Source organism: Tachysurus fulvidraco, chromosome 26 (assembly GCF_022655615.1).
Source record: "Tachysurus fulvidraco isolate hzauxx_2018 chromosome 26, HZAU_PFXX_2.0, whole genome shotgun sequence".
NCBI lineage: Eukaryota > Metazoa > Chordata > Actinopteri > Siluriformes > Bagridae > Tachysurus > Tachysurus fulvidraco.
The window spans coordinates 1,194,796-1,202,019 of NC_062543.1; the positions used below are offsets into that span (position 1 = coordinate 1,194,796).

General features: G+C 42.3%; 1 protein-coding gene across 2 annotated transcripts in view; it reads left to right on the forward strand.

Annotated features, from left to right (window-relative positions):
• The window catches only part of eng (endoglin), a 43,990-nt gene that overhangs the window by 17,282 nt on the left and 19,484 nt on the right, over window positions 1–7,224 (forward strand). The gene's annotated exons all lie outside the window — the stretch shown is intronic.

Below are 7,224 nucleotides of genomic sequence, written 5' to 3' on the forward strand. Positions count from 1 at the left end.
GAAAGAAATGTTTGGTTTTATTGGTCTGGTTTAAAAATGTAAAAACTTTTATGTGTAGAAGAGGAAGGCCATTCCTGCTCATGCTCAGGTTTCTTCTGCCGAAGCTGGAGCCATTTATGTACATGCAGATGATTCTTTAGTCCAAACTGATGCCTCTCTTCAATCTAAGGCATTTTTTCTGCTCAGGCTGGGGCGTCTTCTATCCAATTGACCCGGTGTGAGGCTTCTGTCCACTATGAGCCTTCTTCTGCCCATACACAGGTTTTTTTTGTTTTGGGCAAATCTAAGGTTTCATCTGTCTGGTGAAGCCAAGTCCTTCTTCCAAGTTCCTGCCCAATTCTGAGGCCTCTTCTATCCAAGCTGATGCTTCTTTTGCTAAAACTGAGCTTTCTTTTGCCCCTACTGTGGTTTTGTCTGCCCAAAACCGAGGACTTCAACTGAAGGCAAAGCCTCTTCCAACCAAGCCATATCGTCTGAGGTAAAAGCCTCCTCCAACCAAGCCATATCTTCTGAGGTAAAAGCCTCCTCCAACCAAGCCATATCTTCTGAGGTAAAAGCCTCCTCCAAACAAGCCATATCTTCTGAGGTAAAAGCCTCCTCCAACCAAGCCATATCTTCTGAGGTAAAAGCCTCCTCCAACCAAGCCATATCTTCTGAGGTAAAAGCCTCCTCCAACCAAGCCATATCTTCTGAGGTAAAAGCCTCCTCCAACCAAGCCATATCTTCTGAGGTAAAAGCCTCCTACAACCAAGCCATATCTTCTGAGGTAAAAGCCTCCTCCAAACAAGCCATATCTTCTGAGGTAAAAGCCTCCTCCAACCAAGCCATATCTTCTGAGGTAAAAGCCTCCTCCAAACAAGCCATATCTTCTTAGGTAAAAGCCTCCTACAACCAAGCCATATCTTCTGAGGTAAAAGCCTCCTCCAAACAAGCCATATCTTCTGAGGTAAAAGCTTTCACACAAGATGGCTTCTTCTATCCACACTGTTGTTTCACCCCCGGATCTGGGGATTACACTGGATGTTATGTGTTAAAAAAAAAAAACGTGACTGTGTTTGTAAAATATATATGATATATGTATCTTAATAGTGAACAAAAAGTTTACTTCAACAAAAGTTTACTTCAGCATTTGGGAAAAAAGTCACATTTGATCAGTGACTTCTTGCCTACAGCTGAAACAGAGACTCTCTGTTTCAGAGAAAACTCAAAACCCACATGCTTTCGGTTTAGAACTTGCCTAAGAGACTCTCTGTGGGAGAGAAAACTCAAAACCCACATGCTTTCGGTTTAGAACTTGCCTAAGAGCTGTGTACTGGATTAAAAAAAAACAAAAAAACACACATACATGGGAACAAAAAGGAGCTTAAGCATGTGTATCCTGTTCCCAAGTGACTCTGGCAGTGGTTTTGGATGCCAGGGTCATGATGTTTAAATCAGAGCCCAGAAACAGAATAAAGTAAATCATTTCTCTCTGAGGAGAACTGATAATGTAACCTTTGCATTCTTGTGCACTAACCTCAACATAACTTTCACAAACAATGTGGAACAAAATGAAAAATTGCTTAATTATTTTCTTTTCTTTTTTTTTTAACCTAAAATATCTAAGCAGTTTGTGGGCTACACATAAAGTAAAGATCCTCTGGACTGAAGTGAATGATTTAAGAAGTTGGTGTGGTCTCTGAATCACTGAATCGTGTTCTATTAAACCACAGATGATTTGATTCGTATTGAGCGAATCGCTGATTCAGTTCTCAGTGTCCTCACCATTAGGGAAGATCTGGACAAACCGTTACTCGATCGTTCCTCAAAAAGAACGGCCGTCGCGGTTCAATGTGACATGGTGACACTGCGATCTTGCTGACAGACAAAACCAATCAGAGAAAACTTTAAGTAGTGACAGATTTTGGGAAGGGTGTTAAAGAAGAAGAAGAAGAAGAAGAAGAAGAAGAAGAAGAAGAAGAAGAAGAAGAAGAAGAAGAAGAAGAAGAAAGAGTTAAAGAAGCCATGTTGATCAATGGACTTTTTTTTATAGCTGATCTTCATTAAAACACACATTAGTCATGTTTATGACACATCTTACGGTTTACCACATGGTGAGAAATAACTGTGTTGTTGTGTGTGTGTGTGTGTGTGTGTGTGTGTGAGAGAGAGAGAGAGAGAGAGAGAGAGAGAGAGAGAGAGAGAGAGAGACGGAGAGAGACGGAGAGAGAGAGAGAGAGAGCAAGAGAGAGAGACAGATAAATAGAGTGTGAGAGAGAGAGTGAGAGAGAGCGAGAGAGAGGGAGACAGACAGATAAAGAGAGCAAGAGAGAGAGACAGAGAGAGAGAGAGAGAGGCAGAGAGAAAGACAGAGAGAGAGAGAGAGAGAGTGAGAGAGAGAGTGAGAGAGAGAGAGAGAGAGAGAGAGAGAGAGAGAGAGAGAGAGAGAGAGAGAGACAGAAAAGGGCGGTGCTTTCAGACTTTCAGTGATGTCACTGTTTGGCTCAGAGCCGAGACTAGAGCGGTGGAGCCGACCCGGCTTAAGGGGAGAGAACCAAAGAATAACGGGAAACAGTTATGCATCAGCAAAACCTTGAAAAAAAACTGCACTCAAGAAAAAAAGGAAAACAATCGTATCTTGAAAGCACAGGAACAAAAATAGCAAGGGCGACTGCACGGCCACTCGAAGGGACATTGTTCAGTTCTGAGTGAAGTGAAATGAAGTTCATAAAGAGCTACAGGTAGACTTTACTGCTTTCTCTAAACAACATGGAGCTCTCTCTGTTTTTTTCTTTTTCCCTTCAGAGGTTTCCGTCCACTTCAGATTTTTCCTGCTGTACAAAGAACATAAATATAGACGTACAGGAACCAGACAGCTCGATTAATTATTAAATAGAGGTCGAGATCGACGTGGAGCACAAACATAGGTTTAATATACGGCTGTTTTGTCTCCAGTCGCACAATATAAATTAGTCATAAGGGTTTCAGAGCAAATCCAACATCATCCTTTTCAGCCCATCTTTGAATCTCTCCATTTCTTCAGGGATCACCGAGATGCGTTATTGCCGTATAGCTTTTTTTTTTTTTTTTTTAGAATTTCTTTTGTATATAGTGGGAGTTTTTGTACTCGGTGACAAAACCGGTGAGAAAAGGTTGTAGGCATTAGAACAGAAAAACATTTTCCTCGAAAACAAAATATTTACCACCTTCCTTCAAAATAATTTTCACGCTTTACAGAAATAAAATGAGCATGAACCATATGACTAATGGACTCCTAATGGACTTCCTGTCTACTTAGAAACCTTGAAAAGGTGTTATGACCATATTTACTATTACCTGTCTTTAACCCTATTCAGAGGTTAACAGAGATGACTAGACTCGCTGGTGGTGGCAGCATTTTCTCTTTGTTTCCCCTATGGCACCCTCATACAGCCTGTCTCCTTGGGATCCTTGTAATCATCTACATTTTCTTCTCTTCTCTTTTCTTCTTCAGACCCAAACAGTGGTCCAGGAACTTCCCAGAGCTTGGTGAAGTATAGCCAGAGGATTTTTTTTTTTACATTTTGTTGCAGCCATGAAATTCACCTAAAACTTAAACCTAAAATCCTCTCTGGCCTTTGAGAAGCCGAATGAGATGCCCTCAGTGTGTGACAGAGTCACCATCATCGGTCACTACCATTTGAGGACAAGAATTTCCGTATGAATCAGGCATCCTGGAGCAGTCAGGGATTAAGGTCCTTTCTCAACTTAGGGGTTAAGACCTGTTCTCAGAGACTAAGCCCACCATCATCCCTCCAGTTGCTGAGCCACTCACATTAAATTCTGCCATTCCTAGGACTTTTTAATTTCACTCACTCTCTCTCTCACTCATTTTCTACCGCTTTATCCAAACTACCTGGAGTCACAGGGAGCCTGTGCCTATCTCAGGCATCATCGGGCATCAAGGCAGGATACACCCTGGACAGAGTGCCAACCCATCGCAGGGCACACACACACACACTCATTCACTCACACACTACAGACAATTTTCCAGAGATGCTAATCAACCTACCATGCATGTCTTTGGACCGGGGGAGGAAACCGGAGTACCCGGAGGAAACCCCCGAGGCACGGGGAGAACATGCAAACTCCGCACACACAAGGCGGAGACAGGAATCGAACCCCGACCCTGGAGGTGCGAGGCGAACGTGCTATCCACTAAGCCACCGTGTCCCCTTTTTAATTTCAAAACTTTTAAATTAAGCTCTACCACTGGTGCCCCAGGAAGCTTGTCTTATGGCAGACATCCCAAAAAACTAGGAACCCAAAAGGGTTAAACCTAAAGGCGTATGGAATGGACCATACCTCCCAGGGTCAAAGAGGTTTGGGTGGTGCCTGGGATCTCAGAAAGAAACCCAGTTTGAGAAAGAACTATTTCCATCCAAGCTTGCGCCATCTAGCTCCTTATCCAGACTTTCTGGTATGATTGAATCGCAATACGATTCTTCTACAGTACAGTTGCAGAATCACGGGATGTGGTCTGCTCGGCTAATCAGACCCTCGGATATGAGGTAGCATGATATCCAATTTTAAAACACATCGCTGCTTAAGTTTATAGCTTTTTATAAGTTAAAGTTTATAAAATTATATTTTTTTATGTAAATTATAGCATGCAAATCAGGTATGTGCTATAATACCAGTGCAATTCAGACAAAGCTCAGAGTAGTGACCCTTGTATCGGTTTACCTCGAGTTGCACTTCTCTTAATAAGCATGCTGTTGTATTCTCTTTGTCTGAATTTTCCCTTCTCTCTCTCTCTCTCTCTCTCTCTCTCTCTCTCTCTCTCTCTCTCTCTCTCTTTCCATCTCTTCTAGAATTAAAAAGCTTTCTGATCAAACAGGGAAATTGCCTCTTAGAAGGTTTTTTTCTGTTTCTTTTATTTTGAGCTCTGTACCCTCGGACGTGTTTGACAACTCGGCTCCTGCGAGACTAATTAAATGTAAGGCAGCTTTCCAGCTCGAAGATAATGCCTAGCTCTCGCAGACGTGCCGTCTGAAATAAAAATGTGGGCTTTCAAAAATGGAGGACCTCTGGGATCGCTTGACCAGGCATCAAATGCCGGCAGATGTCATGTCCTGACACGTACAAACACTCGGCTGCAGTTGATTCATCGGCGTTTTATATTTACTGAATGATGTTCGAGCACATTTATCTCCACTATGCTCCGAGCCGAGTATATCGTCCATAACGGACGGCGTACGTAATAGAGATTTATTTAAAGACCGGCTGAGAAGTCAACATCACACCCTATATTTCAGAATCTTTTGATATTTTGGCCAAATGACGTTAGTTGTAGCGGGGTGAGATAAGTCTGTGTGTGGATTATGAGGTATGATATGACATGTAGGGAGTAAAACATGATAGAGAGTGCTGTTATAGGAAAATACTTTCTGACAGAGTGCTGTGATGGTGCCAAAGAGTTTTACAGTAACGCATTGGAACGAGCGCATCGATATATCCCGGATTTGTCCGAGCTGCTGTCATAGAAAATTAATCAACCAATCAGAATTGAGAGTTCAACAGGATACTCTGCTGCCTTTGATATAAAAAGGTTAAAGTCGGTATATGAGTGCCTCTGGACACCATCATGCACAGCTGGTTTGATGAAAACCTCTGAGGTACATCGGATTTCCTCCAAACCCCAGCGTGCTCCGCTTTAGACGAAGAACGGAGGCAAGGAAGCCGAGAGCACAGACGCGAGGATTACAAACCGAAAAGTCTGCTTTCAACAGCGATTCTCAGGATTAATTAGACTTGCAAATTCCCTTATTAGCGTTCAAAGCCGAGTAAAACGAAGCAGCGGGGTCAAAATAAGGAAGACTCACACTGTAGCTTCCGGGCAAAATCCTGTCTAATAATAACATTTTATTTTGTATTTATCCATTTATATATGACGCTCCATAAATTTCTGGTGATCTGTATTACCTGCCGCACCCGAGGCATATTTATTCATATACAGTACATAGCGCTTCATTTTCTGACATCTAATGCATATTTTATCCGTTATTAATTACATTTCCCTCTCACACCCTGCGTGAGTAATTCGTTCTCTACCCGAGGCCCACAAATATTTGGTGGGGATCGGTGCAAATCCTGCCCTGGCCGAGCCTCCAAAAAAGATTACAGCTGCCTTCCAGATGGGAGTGTTTACACTGCGGTTAGCAGAGATTAGGAGTGGCTTTGGCAGGATGAAGTTTCAGGCTCCTCTTCGTCTCCAGAAATGGGAAAGGAACGGCCGGGCCGAGGACTCGGTGGGATTCGGTTCACATTTACACACTAGCACGAACGTTTTTATAACGTGAGATTGTGAGTGGTGATGAACTCAGCAGTGCCCCCAATGTGCTACGATATGCGACTCACTCACTGTTCTTTTTTTTAAATGAATTCATTAATTTAATAATAAAATGTGACAGAAGACGACAGCCACGAAACTGTAATAATATCAGATTGAGTTCTTGCATTGATTCAAATGGATTTTCAGCTTTTTTTTTTTTTAGATAAATCACTCAGTAGAGTGTATGGATTATAATAAACGCTTAAAACTGTGATATTTTGTGATATCATATTTCATAAAGTTTTTTGTAAAGAGAAGTTTATTTAACATTTATGGATGGAGTCTCCAATGTCAGAGGTAAAGCTGTCACTAAACCTTACTAATCTTATTAACTTAAGAGAGAGAGAGAGAGAGAGAATGAGAGAGAGAGAGAAAGAAACTTGTGAGGGAATGATGTTTGTAGCTGCTATGATGTATTTTAGTTAAATATACGTCTGATGTCATCTTTATAAGTCTTTCCGTTGTGTCGCTGTTCCAGAGAAGCGCATTACGGAGTCAGACACAGACAGTAGATTGAAGTATATTAAACACTGCAGTCGTAGTGCTGTTTTGTGTGATCTTTGGCAGGACAAGACGCAGATCTGTGCCTGCGATGCGTCTATAAGTCTCCTCGTCTCGCCTGGGAAACAACAACAAAGTCACAAAGAGGACGCCAAATGTTTATGGCGCTTGTTTTTCTTTGCTTCCTAATCATGGCAGAAGGACCCGTGGGAATTTGTGCCTCCCGGCCTCACACCGTGCCTCGGCTTACCGCTTAGGCCAGAATGTAAACATAATGCAAACGGCTTATGTTGATGATATCACAGTGCTGCTGCATGCGGGACATTTACGCGCCTGCTTTACCAGCTCATAGCGACTAGTCTCAGCTTCAT